Source organism: Phyllobates terribilis, unplaced genomic scaffold, assembly GCF_046119375.1.
Source record: "Phyllobates terribilis strain yellow unplaced genomic scaffold, ASM4611937v1 Scaffold_4__5_contigs__length_816908805, whole genome shotgun sequence".
NCBI lineage: Eukaryota > Metazoa > Chordata > Amphibia > Anura > Dendrobatidae > Phyllobates > Phyllobates terribilis.
The window spans coordinates 594,456,672-594,470,705 of record NW_027362764.1 but is presented as its reverse complement, the minus strand read 5'-3'; positions in this window follow the sequence as shown (position 1 = coordinate 594,470,705).

Below are 14,034 nucleotides of genomic sequence, written 5' to 3'. Positions count from 1 at the left end.
AAATGTTTTTCTCACTGACTTTGCATGTTTTACCCATTTTGTTTATTTATTTTTTTCACAACTTTAAAATGTACCTACACTTACTACGTAGCTCCAGTTTACCAAAATACATGCTATTCACGGCTAAATATTCATCACAATTGAGGGAACTAATCCTTGTTCTTTAACCTACTGAAATTCATTGTCCTTATGGAAATTTTTTCAAATACTAAATAACAATAATAATAATTTTTATTTTTATATAGCGCCAACATATTCCGCAGTGCTTTACAGACATTATCAGTACTGTCCCAAATGGGGCTCACAATCTAAATTCCCTATCAGTATGTCTTTGTAATGTGGGAGGAAACCGGAGAACCCGGAGGAAACCCACAGAAACATGGGGAGAGCATACAAACTCCTTGCAGATGTTGTCCTTGGTGGGATTTGAACCGAGGACCCAGGGCTGCAAGACTGCAGTGCTGACCACTGAGCCAACGCGCTGCCCTACAATACGTAATGAATATTATTACACAGAAAATATTAAAATAAGTAGTGATCCAGATGCGTTTAGTCTTAATGAGCAGCATGGTGGCTCAGTGGTTAACACTGTTGCTTTGCAGTGCTGGGCTGAAACCTCCCACAAAGTACAACATGTGCAGGGAGTTAGTAAGTTCTCCCTATGTTTGCGTGGGTCTATGCCAGTGTCAGAACGATGCTCTATAGACTTACATTGTAAAACCAACTTCCGGCTCATACATAGACCCCAGTGTGATCAGGCAAGTCAGAATTTCAGTCATGTGAGTGAGAAGAGGACTGCAGTAGCACTGGAAACTGGAAAAAACGGCAATCAGTGAGTATATTAAAAACTTACCTTACATTACATAAACACTTAAACAGGTTTAGGCAATAAAACAAATTTTGGGAGTGCTTCCTTTTAGAGATTACAAGCATGAAAATGGAGAAGCAGGATCTACCAAAACACTTATCCTCTCCCCTTATACATCTCCATTTTACTGCACCCTTAACACATGCAATTCCTGCTCCCCCTTCCAGTTACACTCCTGATATTTCTAGAAAATGTAATGAAATAAATTCACTCTGGAAAATGTCAAGTCGCACAATAATTGGAATATTTTAGTCATTACTGTCATTTGGAAAGTTATTTTAAAATGATTGTAATTTGATTTCCATATAAACTCTGCTTGATTGTCAATTTGAAAATGTAGATGTACTATAAAATTTATCATTGCAAAGTACTCTTACTTTTGCAATTCTTTGTCCCGGTTTTACCAAGATATGGGATTATGCAAATCATTTTAGTCAGTCATATAATATGCAAAGCTTCCAATATCAAAATATAAAATATACCGCAGACAACTATGCTAATGATGCTTACATTGTATGAATCCCATGCTGTGCACATGATAGTGCCTTGCAGACTCCCTGCAGCATGTTAATACATACCAGCTATTAAATACAAAAATTGTCCCTTTTGCAAAAGCAATGACCATATCTATCTATCTATCTATCTATCTATCTATCTATCTATCTATATACAGTACAGACCAAAAGTTTGGACACACCTTCTCATTTAAAGATTTTTCTGTATTTTCATGACTATGAAAATTGTACATTCACACTGAAGGAATCAAAACTATGAATTAACACATGTGGAATTATATACTTAAAAAATTGTGAAACAACTGCAAATATGTCTTATAGTCTAGGTTCTTCAAAGTAGCCACCTTTTGCTTTGATGACTGCTTTGCACACTCTTGGCATTCTCTTGATGAGCTTCAAGAGGTAGTCACCGGAAATGGTTTTCACTTCACAGGTGTGCCCTGTCAGGTTTAATAAGTGGGATTTCTTGCCTTATAAATGGGGTTGGGACCATCAGTTGTGTTGTGCTGAAGTCTGGTGGATACACAGCTGATAGTCCTACTGAATAGACTGTTGTAATTTGTATTATGGCAAGAAAAGAGCAGCTAAGTAAAGAAAAACGAGTGGCCATCATTACTTTAAGAAATGAGGGTCAGTCTGTCTGGAAAATTGGGCAAACTTTGAAAGTGTCCCCAAGTGCAGTTGCAAAAACCATCAAGCGCTACAAAGAAACTGGCTCACATGAGGACCGCCCCAGGAAAGGAAGACCAAGAGTCACTTCTGCTTCTGAGGATAAGTTTATCCGAGTCACCAGCCTCAGAAATCGCAGGTTAACAGCAGCTCAGATTAGAGACCAGGTCAATGCCACACAGAGTTCTAGCAGCAGACACATCTCTTCAAACAACTGTTAAGAGGAGACTGTGCAGCAGGCCTTCATTGTAAAATAGCTGCTAGGAAACCACTGCTAAGGACAGGCAACAAGCAGAAGAGAGTTGTTTGGGCTAAAGAACACAAGGAATGGACATTAGACCAGTGGAAATCTGTGATTTGGTCTGATGAGTCCAAATTTGAGATCTTTGGTTCCAACCACCGTGTCTTTGTGCGACGCAGAAAAAGTGAACGGATGGACTCTACATGCCTGGTTCCCACCGTGAAGCATGGAGGAGGAGGTGTGATGGTGTGGGGGTGCTTTGCTGGTGACACTGTTGGGGATTTATTCAAAATTGAAGGCATATTGAACCAGCATGGCTACCACAGCATCTTGCAGCGGCATGCTATTCCATCCGGTTTGCGTTTAGTTGGACCATCATTTATTTTTCAACAGGACAATGGCCCCAAACACACCTCCAGGCTGTGTAAGGGCTATTTGACCAAGAAGGAGAGTGATGGGGTGCTACGCCAGATGACCTGGCCTCCACAGTCACCAAACCTGAACCCAATCGAGATGGTTTGGGGTGAGCTGGACCTCAGAGTGAAGATAAAAGGGCCAACAAGTGCTAAGCATCTCTGGGAACTCCTTCAAGATTGTTGGAAGACCATTTCCAGTGACTACCTCTTGAAGCTCATCAAGAGAATGCCAAGAGTGTGCAAGCAGTAATCAAAAGAAAAGGTGGCTACTTTGAAGAACCTAGAATATAAGACATATTTTCAGTTGTTTCACACTTTTTTTGTTAAGTATATAATTACACGTGTTAATTCATAGTTTTGATGCCTTCAGTGTGAATGTACAATTTTCATAGTCATGAAAATACAGAAAAATCATTAAATGAGAAGGTGTGTCAAAACTTTTGGTCTGTACTGTATATATAGATATATATAAACTGTATATATAACCATCAGCAGCTACTTTTGCACTTAGATATTATAATAATGAGAGCATGAATAATACATTGATGTTACTGAAATTTAGGAGCATGTAATCTTTTGTAATTAAGCTATTTACTGGAATACTTATGTTTCGGCTCACAGAAAAGGACATAAATTCAAAAAACATCACAGAAAACAAACCAGCCTTACCAACACTAGGTCAGATTACCAATGCACTAGCAGGATGCAGCAGACCCCCCATGATAAAGGCGGGGGCAGCACAGGTGCAAAAATACTGATGTAACAGCCACTCACTAACCTACCAATTCATGGAGGGGTGGCTGTGTAGCATTAGAAATGCATACAGATCGGGCTTGCATAGGATGCAAGCGTCCATGAATTGGTTGGTTAGTGAGTGGCTGTTACATCAGTAAGTTTGCACCTGTGCTGCCCCCGCCTTTATCATGGGGAGTATCCTTCATCCTGCTAGTGCATTGGTAATCTGACCTGCTGTTGGTAAGACTGGTTTGTTTTCTGTGATGTTTTTTGAATACTTATGTTTCCAAGTGTTGAGATTGTGATTAAAGGGTTGGACCCCTTTAAGAAAATCTTAGTTCCCAGCTCCTGTTTGCTATAAAAAAAGAAAAACACATTTTACTCATTGTCCCCGGGTCCAGCACTGAAGCCCTGATTCATCAATTGTGTTTTTTTCAGTTTATATTCATTTTTGGTTTTGTGGTATTAATTACCATTTTTGATTCCAAATTCATTAAAATGGCGTACGCGATTGATATATTTTTTGAACTGTTTGAGACTTTTGGAACTAAAAGTTTCATATTGGCAGCAAAAGTTACAAAAATTGCAACACAATTACTTTAAAATACACCAGGAGGTGACGGGAGTGGAGTTTGTGAAGCTTTTTAAAAAGTCACAAATGATGAATCAGACTAAAATATCTGGAATTGTCAGACTTTGCCTATAAAGGGGAGGAGAAAAAAACAGGTGAACAGAAATAAAATAGACTTTAAAAATGGCATAAATAATACAATGAATTAGGTGCAAACAAAAAAAGTGCAAAATACACAAAACTAGATGAAAAACAGGCACAAAGGCCATAATGTATAGGGGCCTAATTTTCTGGCACTGCTCCCAGTATCCGGCATTGGCTGTAACACAGACTTCATGTTGACAGCGCGAAAGTCAATTAGTGAGATTAGTGCCTCTGAGGGGGCATTACATGTACACTGAGTGGCTGCCGTGCTGTTGACATGACATCAATGCCACAGCCTACACTGTACAACTGGAGAAGAACCAGAGACTCAGTGTTGGACCTGGGGCTGAGAGTAATGCACGGTTTGTTTATTTAATTACAAACTGCAGCCGGGAACAAATATTTTTACTCTTTTAAGAATAATTAAGACAGTACAAAAATGCCACCACTCTACGTTTATATTATACAAATACATATTTCCTAAAATGCATTTTTTTTTTAATTTCCACAAATCATATTCCTATAGACTGCTATTAAATAGAGATGAGCGTTGTTCGACTCAAATTGTTCGCCAATCTCAAATTCGAGCTGTTTTGGGCGGTGTTCGAGCCGTTCGGCGAACACGAACGATTTGAGAAAAATTCGGCTGTTCGAGGTTATGTTCGATAACTGTTCGTGCACCAAAATCATAACTGGATTTTTTCTCAGTAATGATGAAAATTAATGTTAATACGCAGTTTGAGTGTACAGCGGGGTGGGGGGAGGGGCAGGGATGGATCTCTGCAGGAATAATGAAGATCTCCATTTTTTTTTCTCTTTCCCGCATTTACAGTGGGGAGGTGCAATCTGTCAGCCTATCAGCAGCGCACACATGGAGCGAAGTGCTTTTTTTCACACAAGCAAGAGCATGTGTCATTGGCAGTGTATGTCACATGTCCTTGCCCTATAAGACCAAGCCATTTTCCCCGTCGCCACCATTTTCTCACTGCTGCAGCTGCATGTTAGACGGCACCGCTGTTGCTGTGTGCGCTATACCTTGTTAATTTCAAGCCAATTTTCGCACAAATCTACAGATAGCTTGGGAGTAGGGAATAGTTGTGATTGCAGTCCTTTTAAGGACTAGGTTACAGCATTTCCTACGACTTTTATCAGGCAGGTCTGTGCTCTTAAATAGATAGATTGTGGGAGTAAAGACTAATTGTAATTGCAGTCCTTTTCAGGACTAGGTTACATCAGTTCCTATCAGTTTTTGCCAGGCAGGTCTGTGCCAGTGCTGTGCAAGTTTTTTTCACAGCATTTGGCTGAATCTAGCAAAGCTAATCCTTTTTGGCCTATTGTAGAGTGTGTTAGTCAGTGGAGTAGCCTATCTGTGTTGCAAGATATACCACCTGTGTATAGAATACCAATTTTTTTACTGCACCTAGTGAAGTAAAATCTTTTGGGCATAGCATCATTCTATTAGTCCATCTATACTGACCTCCATCAGGTTGCAAATTGAATATAATTTTTTCTGCATCTAGCTCTGAAAAAATATTTGGGCTTCTAGCAGTGTGTGGGACTTGTTCTATTAGTCCATCTATACTGACCTCCATCAGGTTGCAAACTGAATATAATTTTTTTCTGCATCTAGCTCTGAAAAAATATTTGGCCTTCTAGCAGTGTGTGGGACTTGTTCTATTAGTCCATCTATACTGACCTCCATCACGCTGCAAATTCAAAATAATTTTTTGTCTGCATCTAGCTCTGAAAAAATATTTGACCTTCTAGCAGTGTGTGGGATTTTCTCTACTACTCCATCTATACTGACCTCCATCAGGTTGCAAATTAAAAATAATTTTTATCTGCATCTAGCTCTGAAAAAATATTTGGGCTTCTAGCTGTGTGTGGGACTTGTTCTATTAGTCCATCTATACTGACCTCCATCAGGTTGCAAATTGAATATAATTTTTTGTCTGCATCTAGCTCTGAAAAAATATGTGGCCTTCTAGCAGTGTGTGGGACTATCTCTATTAGTCCATCTATACTGACCTCCATCAGGTTGCAAATTCATAATAATTTTTTGTCTGCATCTAGCTCTGAAAAAATATTTGGCCTTCTAGCAGTGTGTGGGACTTTCTCTATTAGTCCTTCTATACTGACCTCCATCAGGCTGCAAATTAAAAATAATTTTTATCAGCATCTACCTCTGAAAAAATATTTGGCCTTCTAGCTGTGTGTGGGACTTGTTCTATTAGTCCATCTATACTGACCTCCATCAGGTTGCAAACTGAATAAAAATTTTTTCTGCATCTAGCTCTGAAAAAATATTTGGCCTTCTAGCAGTGTGTGGGACTTTCTCTATTAGTCCATCTATACTGACCTCCATCAGGTTGCAAATTAAAAATAATTTTTATCTGCATCTAGCTCTGAAAAAATATTTGGCCTTCTAGCTGTGTGTGGGACTTGTTCTATTAGTCCATCTATACTGACCTCCATCAGGTTGCAAACTGAATATAATTTTTTTCTGCATCTACCTCTGAAAAAATATTTGGGCTTCTAGCTGTGTGTGGGACTTGTTCTATTAGTCCATCTATACTGACCTCCATCAGGTTGCAAACTGAATATAATTTTTTTCTGCATCTAGCTCTGAAAAAATATTTGGCCTTCTAGCAGTGTGTGGGGCTTTCTCTATTAGTCCATCTATACTGACCTCCATCAGGTTGCAAATTAAAAATAATTTTTATCTGCATCTAGCTCTGAAAAAATATTTGGCCTTCTAGCTGTGTGTGGGACTTGTTCTATTAGTCCATCTATACTGACCTCTATCAGGTTGCAAACTGAATATAATTTTTTTCTGCATCTAGCTCTGAAAAAATATTTGGCCTTCTAGCAGTGTGTGGGACTTTCTCTATTAGTCCATGTATACTGACCTCCATCAGGTTGCAAATTAAAAATAATTTTTTGTCTGCATCTAGCTCTGAAAAAATATTTGGCCTTCTAGCAGTGTGTGGGACTTTCTCTATTAGTCCATCTATACTGACCTCCATCAGGTTGCAAACTGAATATATATTTTTTCTGCATCTACCTCTGAAAAATTATTGGGCTTCTAGCTGTGTGTGGGACTTGTTCTATTAATCCATCTATACAGACCTCCATCAGGTTGCAAACTGAATATAATTTTTTTCTGCATCTACCTCTGAAAAAATATTTGGGCTTCTAGCTGTGTGTGGGACTTGTTCTATTAATCCATCTATACAGACCTCCATCAGGTTGCAAACTGAATATAATTTTTTTCTGCATCTACCTCTGAAAAAATATTTGGGCTTCTAGCTGTGTGTGGGACTTGTTCTATTAGTCCATCTATACTGACCTCCATCAGGTTGCAAACTGAATCTAATTTTTTTCTGCATCTAGCTCTGAAAAAATATTTGGCCTTCTAGCAGTGTGTGGGACTTTCTCTATTAGTCCATCTATACTGACCTCCATCAGGTTGCAAATTAAAAATAATTTTTATCTGCATCTAGCTCTGAAAAAATATTTGACCTTCTAGCTGTGTGTGGGACTTGTTCTATTAATACATCTATACTGACCTCCATCAGGTTGCAAACTGAATATAATTTTTTTCTGCATCTAGCTCTGAAAAAATATTTGGCCTTCTAGCAGAGTGGGACTTTCTCTATTAGTCTATCTATACTGACCTCCATCAGGTTGCAAATTAAAAATAATTTTTTGTCTGCATCTAGCTCTGAAAAAATATTTGGCCTTCTAGCAGTGTGTGGGACTTTCTCTATTAGTCCATCTATACTGACCTCCATCAGGTTGCAAATTAAAAATAATTTTTATCTGCATCTAGCTCCGAAAAAATATTTGGCCTTCTAGCTGTGCGTGGGACTTGTTCTATTAATCCATCTATACTGACCTCCATCAGGTTGCAAACTGAATATAATTTTTTTCTGCATCTAGCTCTGAAAAAATATTTGGCCTTCTAGCAGTGTGTGGGACTTTCTCTATTAGTCTATCTATACTGACCTCCATCAGGTTGCAAATTAAAAATTATTTTTTGTCTGCATCTAGCTCTGAAAAAATATTTGGCCTTCTAGCAGTGTGTGGGACTTTCTCTATTAGTCCATCTATACTGACCTCCATCAGGTTGCAAACTGAATATATATTTTTTCTGCATCTACCTCTGAAAAAATATTTGGGCTTCTAGCTGTGTGTAGGACTTGTTCTATTAGTCCATCTATACTGACCTCCATCAGGTTGCAAACTGAATACAATGTTTTTCTGCATCTACCTCTGAAAAAATATTTGGGCTTCTAGCTGTGTGTGGGACTTGTTCTATTAGTCCATCTATACTGACCTCCATCAGGTTGCAAATTGAATATAATTTTTTTCTGCATCTAACCCAGCCAATAGTTTTGGCCTATTACCACAGTTTGGCCACTCAGCTCTGCTCGGTTCCCATCCATTGTTTTTTTGTGCAAACAACTCCAGAGTTGTGAATTAGTTAACCACCAAAATGAGTGGAAAAAGGCCTGCTGCTGGTGGAAAAGGGAATAGGCGTGTTGGGAAGGGGAAAAAAGGTTGTGTCCGTGGGGTAGGTGTTAAAGCAACAGTAACATCTGCAGAAGAAAGACCATCTTCCAGCCAAACTAAAATGTCTACTTCTTTTAGTGGACAATGTGATAAGACCCCTTTCTTACGGCCACGCCAATCGCTACAAATTCCAGATGAGGCACAAAAACAGCAGGTGCGTCAACGGATATCAAGTGCTCCTTTAAGTGGGCTCTCCTCCACATCAACTTCAACATCACAAATACTCCAGTCCTCAAAGTTGTCACCCCAATCGCACTTGCTTCCTTACAGCTCCCAAATCTCCAGCTGCCCATCTGAGTATGAGGTAGAACAGATGGTTGAGTCTGCAGAGCTGTTTACTCATACTATAGCCTGGGAATCAGAGGTCGACTCCAGCGCTTCTGTGAATCCAGACGAGGAAATGATCTGCACTGATGCCCAGAATCTTTATGAGTCGGATCCAGGACCAGACGCAGAAGGTTCTGACCATAATGTAGACCCTCATTCCCAAACTGTAACTCCTGTTGGTGGAGACAGAGGAAGACGATGATGAGACTCAAATACCTGATTGGAGCGACAACTTTAGTTTTTTTGTCAGGGCGGGAACAGGTTGGCTCTGAGGACGACGGGTGTGATAACGCACAGAGTGATGATGATGAGGTTGGAGATCCCACTTACTGTCAACCCACAGTCAGCCAAGAGATGAGGTCAGCAGAGGAGGTGGAGGAAGATGCTAGTGACGACGAGGTCAGGTTGCGCCTTCCTGGACAGAGACGTAGTACTGGAAGCACGTCAACAACTGCATCCTCAAACACAACTCTTCCTCTCACCACAAGTCGTGGTGGCTCTTCAGGTCGCATGGGTGCTAAGCCTTGCATAGCCTGGGCATTTTTTCAGATCGATAAAGATGACCCAACTGGTGTTATCTGTAACATTTGTCAGCAAAAGCTAAGTAGAGGCCAAAAAATACATAGTTTGAGTACTTCATGCATGAACCGGCACATGGACATGAGCATAAGTTGCAGTGGGAAGCTCAGTGTGCTACAATGCGGCCTAGCCGGCCGGGCCAACCACCGTCTGCCATATCTTGTGCATCCGCGGCCTCTTCATCCTCTGTGACTGGGGGGACAGCAGTCACACCTGTTTTGGGGCGCAGACCTGCCACCTCTTTACCCGCAACAGCCAGCGTGATTGGCAGGTCATCATTTTCTTTGGAGGTGGTAACACCAGCTGGTGTTGAGCGCTGTCCGACATCGATAGCACCACCTTTGGATCAAGGCAACCTAACATGTCCGCCTGCATCTTCTTCACAGACCGGCAGTTTGCCGGGGACACCCTTATCAACCCCGTCTAAGCACAATAGCCAGCCCTCGGTCCCTCAGATGTGGACAAGTAAAAGACCATTTCCTCCTAGCCATGAGAAAGCTAAGAGGTTGAATTTCACCATCTGCAAGCTCTTGGCTACAGAAATGCTGCCTTTCCGCCTGGTGGACACAGAGGATTTTTGAGACCTTATGTCCGTCGCAGTGCCCCAGTACCAGATGCCCAGTCGGCACTGCTTCTCAAAGAAAGGTGTGCCTGCGCTCCACCAGCATGTCGCACACAACATCACCGCTTCTTTGAGAAACTCTTTGTGTGACAGGGTGCATTTCACCACAGACACTTGGACGAGTAGGCATGGACAGGGGCATTACATGTCGCTGACTGGGCACTGGGTAACTATGGTGACAGCAGGACAAGGGGCTGCTGTCCAAGTCTTGCCGTCCCCACGAGTTGTGCGTCAATCCTCTTTATGTCAAAGTTCCTCCACTGCTTCTGCCTCCTCAACCTCCTCTCGGTCTTCCACCTGCACCCAAAGCCTGTCTGGTCATGCCACAAGCTTTCTAACTGCGCAGAAGGGATCCTGCACACCTCCTTACTATGCTGGCAGTAGGGCTCAACGTCATCAGGCGGTTTTTACTTTGAAATGTCTGGGAAATGTGAGTCACACAGCTGAGGAGTTGTGGTCAGCTCTGGAGAACCAATTTCATGAATGGTTGTCTCCACTGTACCTGAAACCAGGGAAGGCCGTGTGCGACAATGCTGCAAGGCTGGGTGCGGCCCTTCGCCGGGGCAATGTCACACACGTGCCTTGTATGGCTCACGTGTTGAACCTGGTTGTCCAGCAATTTTTAGCCCACTATCCCAGACTAGATGGCCTTCTGCAGAGGGCACGGTCGCTGTGTGCTCACTTCCGCCGTTCGCATCCCGCAGCTCAGCGACTTACATCTCTACAGAAGTCGTTGGGCCTGCCACTTCACCGGCTAAAATGCGATGTGCCTACCCGGTGGAATTCAACTCTGCACATGTTGCAGCGACTGTGGCAGCACCGACAAGCCCTGGTGCAATACGTTCTGACGTATAGCCTGGGCCAATGAGATCCAGAGGTGGGGCAAATCACGCTGGAGGAGTGGTCTCAGATCAGGGACCTATGCACCCTTCTGCACAGTTTTGAAATGGCGACGAAGATGTTTAGTGCTGACGATGCCATTATCAGCATGACTATTCCGGTGATTTACATGCTGGAGCACATGTTAAACAGAATTCGGAGTCAGGTGGTGGCACAAGAGGAGGTGGAGGAAGTAGAGGAGGAGGAGTTGTATGCGGAAGGGCTAACATCTGCAAGGTCCAGATGGTCGGCAGCACCAAGGCAGCAGGCATGTGAGGGTGGGGGAGATGGTTTTACCAGGGCGCATGGTAGCAGCCAAACTAGTGAGGAAGGTGCAGGAGCCCAGGAAGAAGTGGAGGACGAACTGATGGAAGACTCATCAGATGAGGGAGACCTTGATCACATTTCTGTTGTGCGAGGTTGGGGGGAGAGGACAGAGGAAGGAAGCATGATTTTTACCTCGCCACCAACACAACAGGGACTTGGTGCTCCTGGATGCGCAACACACATGAGTGCCTTCTTGCTGCACTACCTGCAACATGACCCTCGAATTGTGAGAATTAGAAATAATCCTGACTACTGGGTTGCCACACTGTTAGATCCCCGGTACAAAAGTAAATTTGTAGAAATTATTCCTGCCATAGAAAGGGATGCACGCATGCAGGAGTATCAGCAGAGACTGTTGCAGAATCTTACATGTGCTTTTCCACAAAACACCAGTGGTGCACGTAGTGAATCTCACAGTTCCAACTTGCCAACCGTGGGACCGTCAAGTGTTCAGCACTCAAACCATAACAGAACCACAGTATCTGCTGGTAACATCAATTTTGCGGAATCATTTCACCACTTTTTTAGCCCATCCTTTGCAAGGCCACAGGAGACAAGAAGTCTGACACATAGTCAACGCCTAGAGACGATGGTACAGGAGTATCTCCAAGTAAACATTGAAGCCACGACTGTGTCACTGGACCCTTGCTCTTTTTGGGCTTCCAATGTGGATAAATGGCCGGAGCTAGCCACTTACGCCTTGGAGATCTTGTCATGCCCCGCAGCCAGCGTTCTGTCTGAACGTGTGTTCAGCGCTGCTGGTGGTGTGCTGACAGATAAGCGCACGCGGCTCTCCACTGATAATGTAGACAGACTCACGTTCATAAAGATTAACAAATCATGGATCCGAAATGACTTTTCTACCCCTGTGTCATCCTGGGGAGAGTAAAAGATTGATGATTGGTTAAAATCACCCTACCAACCGTTTTAAGCTTTCAAATTACTAATCATGTTTATCTGTATCTTGGCTGGAAAATAATTTGGGCTTTGTAGCAGTGTGCAGCACTGATTCTATTAGGCCATCTATAATAAGCTCCACCAGATTTAAAATTACTAATCATGTTTATCTGTATCTTGACTGGAAAATAATTTGGGCTTTGTAGCAGTGTGCAGCAATGATCCTATTAGGCCATCTATACTAACCTCCACCAGATTTAAAATTAATAATAATTTTTAGCTGCATCTAGCCCGGAAAATAATTTTGGGGCTCCGAGATGCGCAAGACACATAAGTGCCTTCTTGCTGCACTACCTGCAACATGACCCTCATATTGTCAGAATTCGAAGTAATCATGACTACTGGGTTGCCTCACTCTTAGATCCCCCAAACTTTTCGATCAACCTTTTCATTTTAATAAAGACCAAAAAAATGGTCATTTTTGAAATTATAAGCATTAGCAGGTTATTAGAAACTGAAATCAAACAGTTTTCAACTCAAAATTTTATTCTAATGATGTTACATTTTCACATAGGACCCCTTGTTCGAAAGGAGCTTCTGAACTCTCTCGTCCATTGAATTTGTCAGGTTTTGGATGGTTTCTGCTTCAATTGTTTTGCATGAGGACAGAATACCCTCCCAGACCTGTTGCTTAGATGTGAACTGCCTCCCGCCATCATAGACACTCCTTTTGATGATGCTCCAGAGGTTCTGAATGGGGTAGAGGTCAGGGGAGCATGGGGGTCACACCATAAGTTTGTCCCCTTTTATGCCCATATCAGCCAGAGATGCAGATGTTTTATGTGCAGCATAAGATGGTGCATTATCATGCAAAAAAATGATCTTGCTGTGAAATACACGGTTCTTCTTCTTGAACCATGGCAGGAAGTGCTGTTTGAGAAAATCCACATACATTATGGAGTTCATTTTTAGCTCCTTCAGGGATCCTAAAGGGGCCGACAATCTCTCTCCCCATGATTCCAGCCCAAAACATTACTCCACCTCCTCCTTGTTGGCGCTGTAGCCATGTTTGCGTGGGGTGTCCATCAACCAGCCATCCTCCACTCCATCCATCTGGACCATTGAGAGCTGCACGGCACTCATCCGTGAACAAAACAGTTTTGAAATCAGTCTTCATGTAATGTTTGGCCCACTGGAGCCGTTTCTGCTTGTGTGTAGTGGATAGAGGAGGTCAACAGGATGGCGTATGCACAGCTGCAAACCTCTGAAGGACCCTGCATCTTGTTGTTCGGGGGATGTTGGAGGCACCAGCAGCTTCAAAAACTTGTCTGCTGCTATGACAAGGCTTTTTTGACGCTGCTCTTTTAACCTGACGTAATTGCCTGTAGGAAAGAGTCCTCAATTTGCCCTTATCAGCACGCACACGTGTGTACTGTGAATCAGCTACATACTTCTTGATTGCCAAGACACTTCATCCTGATCATCGCACAATGTTGATTGTAGTCATGCCTTGACCTAAACACTCCATAATTTGTTGCTTCTCAGCAGCTGACACATCCTTTTTCTTTCCCATTTTGGCAGAAAATGTAGGCTGCTTAATAATGTGAGACAGCCTTCTTAAGTAGTCTTGCCTTTCATTGGACACACCTGCCAAACTAATTAGCACAGG